Raw genomic sequence first — 12581 nt, forward strand, 5'->3', positions numbered from 1 at the left:
AGGAGAACACGATGGCCCTTCCCGCCTGGCACAGGGCCTGTGGGCATCTCCAGGCACCGCTCTGGCAGGGATCCCTGCAGCTCTGGCCCCTGCCCAGCCGCTCTGTGGCCGGCACAAAGGCTTCAGCATTACCACCAAAGGCCAAGGGGCTTCTGGCTATTTTCCCTGCAACACTGCACACCTGGGCAGCTGGCTGAGCACAAGCACCCTTTTCCCCCTCTTCCCCTATGCCTTCTAGACCCGGTGCAGGAAAAGAAAGATCCTGGGACTCTGTGTATTGAAAGATATTCTGTATTGACATACTCAAACCCAACAAAAATAAAAATACAAAAATCTTTAAGAACAAAAAGAAAATTTCTGCTGGCTCAAATGGCCCCAGCAGACAGTCTTGCAGATCACCTCTCCGGGGAGCTCCAGCAGAACAGCAAGGCAGTGCCGCACAGACGAGGCCTTTTCCTCCATGCACTGCGGAATTGATCTCGCAGCTTACGCCATGGGGAGTAGGGAGCTCTCTGTACGGCCCGGAGCACTAAACAAGATTCAACTGCAGCATCTCTGATTGCAGGACTGCTGTCATAGGCCATTTCTTCAAGGGCTGCAAGACAGAGGAACAGAGGCAAGGTCAGATGCCGCATGTGCAGGGAGCCGAGGAGATCCCCCTGCCAGGGCCATCCCGGTCGGCTCTTGCCATGGCCCGCAGGGAGCGGAGAGCAAGGGGATCAGCCCAAAGGTGCTGGCCATGAATGGCACACGTGGCCCTGAAATCTCACGGGAGCAGAGCCCTCCGCAGCCGGAGCAGGGCTTGCAGCTGCCCCCGCCAGCCCCCGCTGTCAGCCTGCTGCCCTCACTCACTCACCACTGCAGATCAGCTGGAGCTCTTGCTGCTGCCCTCTCAGGTGCCGCCCCGCCATGCCTGTGAACACAGAGCCTGTCACGGCCCCAGCGGTACAGCTCCCTGCCAGTGGCGATACCGGCACTGTGGCCACACGGGCTGCTGGCCCGGCAGGGCTCAGCCCGGGCCCTTGCTGCACGCTGCCGCCCCAGGGCATGGCTGCCAGAGGGCGGCACCAGCAATGCCCAGGCCAGGCGGGGCTCCACGGCGCCGGGTTGGGCTGGCGCTGCCGGGGCAGCAGGCAGGGCCGGGGCCGAGCTGCGGCGGGTCGGGGAGGGAGCCCGGGCTCGGGACTCACCCATGAACCTGACGGCCGCCTCTCGCAGGGGCTCCTGTGGGCTCTGCAGGTAGCGGAGAGCCCGGTGCAGGTGCTCGGCCGCTCGGCTCCTGTCCTCTGCCAGCTGCAGAGAGCGGCAGGAGGGAAGGGTTGGCGCGGGCTCAGCTCCTGGGCCGGGCGCTGCCTGTGCCCAGGCCCGGCCTCCCCTGCCCGCACAGCCCTGAGGCGCGGCCAGCAGCCGCTGGCCAAGGGCTCCCGAGGGGAGGGGGCGGAGGGCCGGCTGTTGCCTGGGGAGCCGAGGTGCTGGCCCGCAACCCTGCCGGGCCGGGGCTCCGAGGCCACCCAGCTCGGGCCCACGGGAGCCTGGAGCAGAGCCCGCACGGCCTCGGGCTGCAGCAGCGGGCACAGCTGTTAGCCCTGCACACTGAGCACCGCCCCCAGGGACCTTGGCCATGCTGAGGCTGGGGGTTCTCAGCTGCTCTTACCAGGCACTCTCCAAAGCTCTGATCCACGTGTAGCATTTGTTCGATATCCCTCCTCTTCAGGAATCTGGCTGAGGAATGCAGCGTTTCCTGGGAGGCCTGGAGAGCAGCAGAGAGGCAGAGATGGCCCCACAGTCCAGGGCACAGGAGCATCCCAGTGGCACAGGCTGGAGGAGGCTGCAGCCCGCAAAGTGCCAGGGCAGGAGGCAGCCCAAGCCCCTGCCAGGGGGACAGCAGGTGGCCACAAGTGCTCACCTCAGCAACAATCTGATTCTCATCATGGCAGTGGAAGTAGAGAGGGAGCAGGCTCTGGCGCACGTGGGACTTGAGGGCCTTTCTTGCCTCTTCTGTTAATAAGTCCAGCATCTCTTGAAAGACAGCCATGGAGCTCAGCTGCACCTGGATATCATCCTGGATGAAAGGAAAGGGCAAAAGATGTGAGCATCAGCTGCTTCAGGCCCCCCAGGGCACAGGCCTGCATCTGCACAGGGCACCAAGTGTCCGGGCAGCAGCCAGTGGCCGTGGCTGTGGGCACAGAGCCTTACGCTGTCAAAGAGTGGCAGGAGCGCCTCAGCCAGCTGCAGGGCGATGGGGGTGGCTATTGGGGCACCATTATCCAGGAGCAAATATCTCAGTAAAAGAATGCTCATCCTGATCATGTCGCTGTCATTTTCCTCCAGGAGCTGCACAAGACTTCCAGTCAGGCTCCGCAGTTTTTCGGCCTGTGCGGAACACCACTTTGTGAAAGGCCGCCCTGCTGCCGCAGGGCCCAGAGGCCAAAGGCCTGTCCCGAAGCACTGGGGCAGCTGAAGCAGGAGGCAGGAGAGCTGGGAGCAGCTGACCTAGCGGCCGAAGCCCATGCAAGGCCAAGCGACAATGTTGCCCAGCCCCACGCTGCCTGCACGGCTTCAGCCACTGCCCCCTTCTCACCATCAAGGGATTCTTGCCCAGCACTAGGAGGCCTCGGAGTGCCAAGTAACGCCTGGCCATGTGCTCGCTCCGCAGGTTCTGTTCCAGGATCTCCGGAACACTGTCACTGCATTGGCTCAAGTCTAGGCACTCGAGGACCTGAAGGGCACAGGGCAGTGACAGGGGAGGGGGCCGGCAGGAGCCCGGAGCTGCACAGGGCCGGGCCCAGGCAGCAGCACAGGGCATGGGCACTGTCCTGGCAGCTGTGGCTGCGAGTGGGCAGAGGGCTGGGAGGCAGCTCAGCCAGGCAGCGCTGGCCTTGAGGCTCACCTCCACAAGGAATGCCAGGGCAGGGAAATCCCAGTATGGCATCTCTTCACCGAGCATGGCGAGCAGGTAGAATGCAACCGCGGAACAAAAGTGGATGGCTAAGCGGCAAATTTCTCTGAAGAGGGGAAAAAGGAAACAAGAGCCTGATGCAGTGGGGCAAACCTCTCGCAGGCATGACTCACCCAGTTCTCATCTTTCCCCAGCACCCTTCCAGCAAGGGGGGGACGTGGGCCATTTGGGAGTTGGTTGCTGATGGGCACCCTCTTCTGCCAGCCTTTTCCAGTCTGCTTGGCCGTTCCTTTAGTGACAAGGCCCTGTGGCCCATGGCCACCACAAACACTTTGTGGGCCATCTGGGCACAGAGCAGCAATGTCAGAGGCAGTGGGGAGAAGGGGGTCTCACCTGGCAAGCAGAGCTACGGCAAAGCGGTGAGTGTCAAGAGAGGGCAGCGTGTCCCAGGCACACCTGCATTCCATTGCCACCACCACATCCTCACAGCGGAGAAGGCAGAGCAGGGACTTCAGGGTACGCACTGCAAACCTGTGTGCAGAGCAAAGCCCAGGTCACACTGGCAGCACTGGCTCCTTGGCAGGCCACGTGGCAGGGACAGGAGGGGTGGCATGGAGCACCTGTTGGGGCTGGTGGCAAGGCCGTGCTCTTCCTGGCATCCCTTCCAGAAGGTGTCCACCGCCTCTGGCATATCCAGAGTGCTGAAGAACACTTGGAATAGCAGATGCACAAATAGGCGGGGGAAATACACCCTCAAGATCCATGGCAGACAGGGCACCTGGAGGATCTTCCACATCACCACAGTCGCCTGCAAAGGACAAAGCCCCCTGAGACAGCGCTCAGTGCCGAGGTGTGTGTGTGGCAGGGCCCGAGCGTGGCAGGGACAGGCCCGGAGAGACCTTGGCAGGGGGAGCACGGGGCTTGGTGGGCCTGAAGCTGCCCCTGGGCCAGGTTTCAGGTCAGCGCCTGAGGCAGGGAGATGCAGTGGGGGAAGGAGGATGGAGAGCTGCTGGAGAGGCAGCCTTGGGGCCAGCAAAGGCCAGTTGCACAAACTCACAGTCAGGCCAAAGACACCCGTTTCGTCCCCATCGGAGGTGCAGGTGCTGTACTCTGGCCAGCTCCCCAGCACATCCAGGAGGATCAGCTGCACTGGCTCTGCAGTCCTGAGCGAGCACATGATGGTCTTCCACATGGCCATGGCAGCTCTGTGGGGTCAGAACTCTGTCTCAGGGGGGTCTCAGACAAAGCACTGGGGGGAGCTGAGCTGGCTGCCAGTTCTGCCTCTGCCCATTGGCCCTGGCCAGTAGCAGCCCGACAGCCCAGCCCTGTAGGGACAGAGCCCTGAGGGGCAGGGAGGGAGCATGGCAGCAGGCTCAGGGGCTGACATGGCAGGGCTGGGAAAGGCAGCAGCCAGAGGGCCCTGGAAGTCTCTGTTGCTCAGACACCTGGGCAGGCTGTACAGGGTGATGGGCTGGGGAGGCCTGAGCCTTCTGGGCAGGTGGGCCCCATACCTGTCACAGGACGGGGCCACACGCAGGAGCGTGATGACTGCGTCATTTGGCTGTGCTTCGGTGAGATCCAGCAGGGTCTTGTCCAGCCTATGCTCAGCACAATCATTGGCCAGGAGCCACTGGTGGATGAACCTCACCATGGCGGGCACCTGGATAATGCACCAGGAGACTTGGAAAGCTGCCAGAGGGAGCAATGTTCCCAGCTTCCCCAGAGGAGTGCTTCCCTTCCCACCCCACTGCCATGTGGCCCCAAAGGCTCACAGCAACCAGCATTGCTTGGCTTGAGAGGCCAAGGAATTCCTGGGAGGATCAAACCCTGGCCTCAGGCTGCTTACTTGGTTTGGATAGTAAAAATTTTCCTCTACAAGCATGCACAGGAGGGCAGCGCTGGGCTTGGTTTGAAAGATGGGAGAGTAGGGTCTGAGCCCAGTGCCCATTGCGATGGTCTCTTCCTCCTGCATTCTACTGATGAATTTGCAGACAAACTGTAGGAGAAGGGCAGGAAGCCGGGGATGTTGCATGGAGTGCTGCACACACGGGGCTGGGCTGAGCTGGGACAGCAGGCCCAGCCCCGGTGGGGGTGGCTGCAGGTACCGGCGCTGTGCTGCAGAAGCGGCCACGGCTGGACTCCTGCTCCTGTGTGCGCTCCAGGGCTGCATCTGGCAAAAAGCGAGCGCAGCCAGAGATGAGGGGCTGCGGGAGAGACCGGAGAACACAGCCCAGCCCTGCGCTCCCCAGGCAGGGAGAGCCCCGGGATGCCCCAGGGGATGGAGCACGGCCCCTGCGGGGTGTCTGCCCGGCCCCTCTTCCATCCTGTCCATGGGCACTTCCCCAGGGGATGGCATGGCATGGCATGGCATGGCATGGGGCCAAGCTGGCTGCAGGCACCAGTCCTACAGTCAGGCTCTGCCACTCACCCTCCTGCGATGGATGGAACGGCACCACCTCCTCGGTCTCCTGTGATGGGGCAGCTCCATGGCCTTCTTCCTCCTCCTCCACCCAGGCCATCTTGGGCACTACTAGGGGTCTCTGCTCCATATCTTTGACTGGGTTTGTTGCAAGTTGCAGGAGAGATGCCTTGGAAAATCTCCAAGTTGCCAAGTCCTGCAGTTGTGCCTGGAAGGCACCTTGAAGAGAGAAGCCTCATGAAGGCTGCAGGACAGCAAGTCCTGCACTCGGTCTCAAGGGCTCCTGCCACAGGGACCGGAGACTCCTGTCAAGGATTGTGGTCTGGCCTCGAGCTCAGCTTCAGGAACAAGGCCTCATAAAAGCTCCGGGTGGGACACGAACGAGCACGCTGTTGTCAAGGTCCGCCCGAATGAACGGGTGACAGATCATTTTTTGGTGCAAAAAATAACCAACAAGGCACAGGGGGTTTGCAGTAACAAATCAACAAAATCCAATTTTATTGATAATAACCACAGCTGAATATGCGTTTGGTTAGGGAATCTGGGGAAGAGAAGGATAAGACAAGGGAAGAGGGAGGAAAGAAGGTCAGGGAGGGGCTATAGCTACCGAAAGGTGTCGTGGTCCTTCGGGGGTCCAGCTGTCGAAGCTCACTGGTGCACGTCTCGGGAAGATCTCAGAGGATGGTCAGATTGCACCCAAAAATATACCGTTTTTCATTGGGGGAAGGGTGGCCAAAATTAGGTTTCCATGGAGGGGAAAAGAATAGGAACAGAAGGAGGGGGGTGTTTATTCCATTGTTTTCATGGCCGAATGCTCACAGGTACATTATTATGGGCAGTTTTTCCCCCCCTCCCTGAGCTGGGGGGGTGGTCAGTCCCAGTCTCTGGAAGGGGGTGCCAAGGGGGTGCCAGGGGGGTGCCAAGGGGGTTTCTTGTCTTGTCTTGGTTCCTTGATGGGAGGATTCGCATCTCTGTTTGTCTGTCACGGTGGTTGAAGGCAGGCAAGAGGGGTCTTCTCTTGGAGGGGGGAGCCACCCCAGAGCTCAGACCAGCCAAGTCAGGAGGTAAGGAGAAAGTGCAGATCCATTGTTCAGAAAAGGGCAGCATGCCCCTTTCGAGTACAGCATGGCATGTTCTGCAAACACCACCTGTGAACACACTGAATAAGCATGAGACTTTCTTTCCCAACTGGCTCAACAGTTTTTAACCTTTCGGTGGTCTTTTCTCATGACAATTGTGAGGCAAAAAATGAAAGATTTTTGGATAGACTTTCACACCCAGGAGCAGCCCAGCACCCTCCAGCCCTTCCTGAGTCCAACATGTCGTGTCCTCTGCCCCCGAGCGCCCTGGCCATTCCCTCTAAACCACACAGACATTGACCCACCTCTGCAGGAGTAGCTGATGGCCCCTTCTTCTATTGCAATAAAGAGATGGAGCTGACAGACAGTGTCCGGGTGGCAGCAGCAGCAAAGCCCAGCCGGCAGCAGCACTGGCTGAGCTCCATGGCCAGGAGCAGCCGTGGATGCCCACGGTGTGGGCAGGCAGGAGCCAGGCAGGGGCTGCTGTGACCAGCGGCGGGGTCCCCAGGGCTCAGGCAGCCCAGGGGGCAGGCAGCAGCATGGGGCTCCAGTGAAAAAGCAACTCCATTTGCTTAGTTTTTCAGTTTTAGAAATTATAAATTGGTAGAAATATTTCAAAATATTTTTTCTGTAGAGAGACATCCCTAAATATCTCTTCTCATTTCCTATAGTCGTTAAAGATTTTTCTGAGTAGTTTTAGAATCCAGGAAAAGTGACCTCATTTTGTCTTCACTTTTCATCTTTAGAAATATTTAGAAATATCTTTTGTAGAGAGAAATCTCCAAATGTTTTGTTCCTGTTTCCACAACACATCTGCATTTTTGAAACTGGTTTTAGAGTTCTGGAAAATATTTTCCCTTATACAATAAAAAATAAAATTGCATTTCAGTGGTAATCTTTATTCTAGGAAGAAGTAAGACCCCCTTCAGCCAGCCAGTCTGCTGCAGAGGCTCTTTTCCCACAGGAGCTTTGTACCTAGTCACAACCAACATACATAAAACCTTTTCCCAGATATTTCCTGGGATTTTTGACAAGCTCACGTCTTAGTCTTCTCAGACAAACTTTGAGCACAGTGGGAATCTCCTCAAGTTACCATATTTGTTTACTTCTGGTGGAGCTCCCTCAGTTCTAGAGCAGGGCCTTCTCTCAGCTTCCTGCTGGCGCCGGACTCTCCTCCCGGCCTGCTGGGCTTTGTTGGGTGGCACAGCCTGTGACGTTGCTCCCACATGTGACTGACGGCACTGCTTAAGCAGAACCTATCCATCCTCTCTGCAAAAACATTTATCACTGAAAGACACGAGGTTTCTGAAATAATTTGGGGAAAATCTTGGTCATGAAGCTTCTCCACCAAAGGTGGGCCTTTCCAGGTGATATCAGCACACCTTTCAGGGTGGGCAGGTGTCTTACTGTGCAAAGAACTGTCTCCCAACCCAATGGGTCTGAGGGGCATTTACTCTACCACAGTGCCAAGATTTCGACTGCAGCAGGAGGAGGAGCTGTGCTGAGTGAGAAGCTGAATCAGAAGCTTCAGAGTGCTCAGAAAGTCCTCACAAATAGGTCCCTGTCAGTGGGGATGTGGATCATTCCTCTTGGTTTCAGGTGCAAACAGGGCATTTTGAGTAACATTTGCAGCCTGTACTGGCTCCCTCAGGCCTTACACAGCCCAAGGCAGCAAAGGAAGACTTGGAAAAGAGCATTAATTCCATAAAAGTGGTGTTGGGAAAGCAGGAGATAGCAAAGCACTGCTGAAAGCATGCAGCATATATGATGTAAAATTATTGTTTATTGATACACTGCAACATATTGTTCTAACGGTGGGAGGGAAAAAAATATTGATCAGTTATCTCATTAATAATGTTCATTTTCTCTTCCAGTATTGCCAGCAGGTTGAGGTAATTGTTAAGCATGACAGTTGGGCTTTAATATCTCAGCTGTAGATTCCAGTCGCAGCAGTCTTGTCTAATAATTGGGTTTCTTTCTCTCTCATTTTGACTAATAGCTTAATTATAGCAATTATTAAAATTCATCATAGCACAAAAATAAACCATTTGAAACCTCACCAAAAATGGCAGCACAACAGAGCTCGGCTTAGCATTTAGTGGAGAATTCAGAACAGTTTCTTGGAAAACAAGGAACAGCTTCTCTGATAATTCAACAGCCACCATGTGAACGTGGACACTCAGTGAAAGCCCAGAGTGCTTCAGGTGAGCCAAGGCAGTGTTGAATAGGCTGCTGTCACTAAAAAAGCACATTCAAACTTCACGGGAAATTCCCTCTGAAAATGCAAATTCATATGTGGTTCTTCAGCTATAGGTAGTTCAGCCAAGCCATGGCAGTTTACCAGCACTGGCAGAAAGTTGTTTCAACACTGCACGATCAAACTGTTCTGGAGACTTCACAGTCTGCCTTGGAATGGCTGTAGGTTCCAAGTGGACACAGCTTCTGCTGTGAGGAACTTAAAATCCTCCTTACTGCTCTTCCAGACTCTTTAAAGACAAGGTTTAACTTCCAGCATGAGCACAGCTCTGCAGAAGCTCATTGACCCCAAAACCTATAGGCATTAAGGCACCCAGCAGAAATCCTGCACATTCCCACCATGCCAGAGAGAAATGGGGCTTATTCAAGGACTGACAAATAGGCAAGACTTTGAGGGGTGAGAGTGGAATAAAAATAGTAAACTTGAGAAAAGCCTGATGTTTATAGTTTTGGGAGAAAGGGCAGCAGGACTGTAAGCTGTGTGCTCACCATCTCCTCCTCCAGGTGCACACAGGGATGGAGCAGCCCCAGTGAGTGGTTTCAGGCATTGAAACCACTGTAGACTTGGAATCAATTCACAAGTGAAAATAAAGACAGAAGAATCACAGAATCCCAGACTGGTTTGGGCTGGAGGGACCTCAAAGCCCACCCAGTGCCACCCCTGCCATGGCAGGGACACCTCCCACTGTCCCAGGCTGCTCCAAGCCCCAGGGTCCAGCCTGGCCTTGGGCACTGCCAGGGATCCAGGGGCAGCCACAGCTGCTCTGGGCACCCTGTGCCAGGGCCTACCCACCCTCACAGGCAGGAATTTCTTCTCAACATCCGACCAAGTACCTGGTTACACAGACACCAGGAACTGTCTCACTTTGCAGCAGGCTGCAGTCAATGTCTGCTGAAATATGATGCACAGAATCCACCACAGGTTCCGCCTGCACGCATTGCCTGCATTCCTCTCAGGACGCAGCTCTCAAAACCAGCCCCAGAGTGCTCCTGCTGCCCAGGAGGAGATGGGAAAGCGCTGTGCCCTGGCTACAGCCTTGGCAAGAGCTCAGCAAGAGCCATCGGTGTCACCGCAGCCCGAGAGACAGAACAGGGAGAGAATTTCTATTTGCCCTTTGAAGCTGAGAAGGGACCAGTTTGTGTCTGAACAGCATTCCTTCACGCCTCCCCATATAATCTTAAAGTAGGAGACTTAGCAATTAAGCAACCCTCAGATGAATAATTGAGGAAAACTAAAGACTGGAAAGATACCAAAGGCTTCCCTCACAGGACTGCAGAGTGATGCATTGCTTTGGAACTGCAGATAAACCAGGCCACAACCAGCCTCATCCTCTGGCCACTATCTAAGAGCCAGGAGGAAAAGACTGGAAGCAAGAAAACACCAGCTTACTACAAGTTTTGCCCTGAAACTCCATTGGCACAGGAGCCCCAAGCTTTCCTGCATGATGCTTTGTGACTCCACGATGCTGTTACAGCCACGCTCAGCTGCTGCACAGCCCATGCATCGTTCACTTGAGCAGCCTGAGCCTGGGAACACCAGAGAGTATTATCAGAGCACAGGGAGTGCTGCTCTAACTGTTGGTTTGCAATGTTATGTGGATAAATGATCATCCGGGGAAAGAAACATGGTGTATGTACAGCTAATCTACTTAGAATTTGTTGTAAATTAATCATAGTGAATATTAAAACTATTCCCTATTCTCACGTAAAATAACTCCTCAGTATTTTCATCTGATCTTACCAGAAATGATGAAGCAGGACTTTGCTGTCCACCTCTCCCATTCTTACCTCTTGCACTGCCAGGAAAGTGCTAAATAGAGGAATTGCCAGCTCCCTGCAGCAGAGAGCTGACCTTCTGGGCCCTGTGACACACAGATGAGGGAGTCAAACCACAGAGGTCTTTGGAGGCTAAAATCCTGTGTCTCTGTGGTGCTCACAGCAGCTGGTCCCAGGCAAGAGGTAAGCAGCTGCACAGGTGACCCGAGGGCTGTGGGGAGTTTGAAATCCCACATATTTTGTTCATGTGTCAAATCTGGGCTCTGTTTCTTGTGCTCACCCCATAAACTCCATAGGTGCACTCACTACAAATGGCATCACAGAGATCCCTGCAGATCAGCTAAGTGCAGATATTAGGCCAAAGACTGGACTCACTTGCCTTGGAGATTCTTTCCAGCTTTTGTGATGCCTGACTCTATAAACTGAAGCTGGTGTTTTGCTCATACTGCATTTTTGTCATAGCTTCTGAATCAATCCCTTCAGAACATCAGCTGAACAAGTATTGCTCTCCAAGCAGCTTCTCACACAGTAGAGGGATGGGCAATAGAAACCACACAATGTTTTTTACAGAGGTGTATCTCTTCTTTTCTAGGACAATTTTGGAATCAAGTGCTGTAGCAAAAACATGTTTCTTCAGGTTTACAATAGCCTCTCACCTTTACTGGTTCTGCAAAGCAAATTGGGTGCTGAATACCACTCACACATGAATTAGTGGCCAATTGGCCAAAACTTCTCTTTCTTGTCTCCAGCCCAGCTTTAGCCATGATTCTGCACACTCAGAAATCACAGGGCAATGGAAGATTTGTCCTCTTAACAGCAGTAATGCAAGATGACTGCAGATGAAATTTTACATTCTAATTAATACTTGGTCCCCAGTGATGCTCCTGAGTGTCCTGGCTGTTCAGAGGTGTCCCAGCTCCCTCAAACACAACTGCACCAGCCAGGACATCTCATTTCATGGCCCATGGCAGCAGAAATGCACTACTACAAGGCTCTGAGGCCAGTGGGCCGCACTACAGAGCAGATAATCTCCAGCAGGGGTTGGAGGAAGAGTTCTGCTTTGAACTCACCTGAAGATGATCAATAGCTGCACCCACCAAATTTGTTTTGTTGTTGCCCATCAGAACTAAGGAGAAGAATTTCTCAGGAGCTCCTGCCAACCATTGCCGTGAGCTATTTGAACTCATGTCCTTGTCCCTTTCCCAGGTCTGCTGTGTGAGGAGCCACCACCACAGCGCTGTAAGACACCCTGGGGCCACCAGCCCCTCGCTGGAAGGGTTCCAGCCAGGTCCTGCCAGCTCTGCGTGTGCTGGGGATGTCACCTCCTGCACGCACACCTCGTAAACGCTCTATAAACCCCCGGCTATCAAGGTATGTCACTGCTTCCATAGTAAAATTATTTCAGTGGGTTGTAAGTCAGCTCTAAAACTCTCTTTGGGCTAAAACTTGGCCTGTCCACATATGCAAACACACTCACACAGCCTGATTTCTGGGAAGGGAGAGACTGTGCATTACTCCTGAATTCTGCACAGGGGCAGAGGGTATTCTCATGGGGAGAAGCTACAGAGCACCCGCCAGGCCAGTGGGGGAGGGCAGACACTGCTGGAAATGGGATGGCCACAAACCCACCCATCACTGCCATTCCAGCTCTGGGAAAGGGGGACGGCATCTTGTCTGCTCTTGGGGATGGTGAGCGGAGGGTTACATGTTTTCCCAGCTCTGTCTGAAACTCGGAGGGTACAGGGACACTTCAGAGTCCCCCTGCATAGGCTGCTTCAAAGGAGGAGTCCTTGGAAGCTCACCGGCACTAAACCCATCCTTTAAACAAGCTTTGCTTTGCAAGAGTTTGGATGCTCCTTGACTGTTACTGCAAACTGCAGAGGGAAAACATGTTTGCAGTGCCAGGACTGTCCTGGCATGTTGTGTTGTTTCTGTAGAAGTTGGACTTTTCTGTTCCCCCTATCATGTAATGGTTCTGTGCTGGTTATCTTCTCCTTTCCTTGTGCTGCCAGTTATCCCAACTCCTTCCCAGTTGCCTTGGAGACTAATGTATCCTTTCTCAAATCCCTCCCCGGTACCCTGTCCGTCACTCGGCACTCGCACCCTTCTCTCTAGAAACTTCCAGCAGGAGCGTTGAGTGATTGGTTCAGGG

Source organism: Melozone crissalis, unplaced genomic scaffold (genome assembly GCF_028551555.1).
Source record: "Melozone crissalis strain CALT ecotype California unplaced genomic scaffold, PUWL_Pcris_2 ptg000046l_1, whole genome shotgun sequence".
Lineage (NCBI taxonomy): Eukaryota > Metazoa > Chordata > Aves > Passeriformes > Passerellidae > Melozone > Melozone crissalis.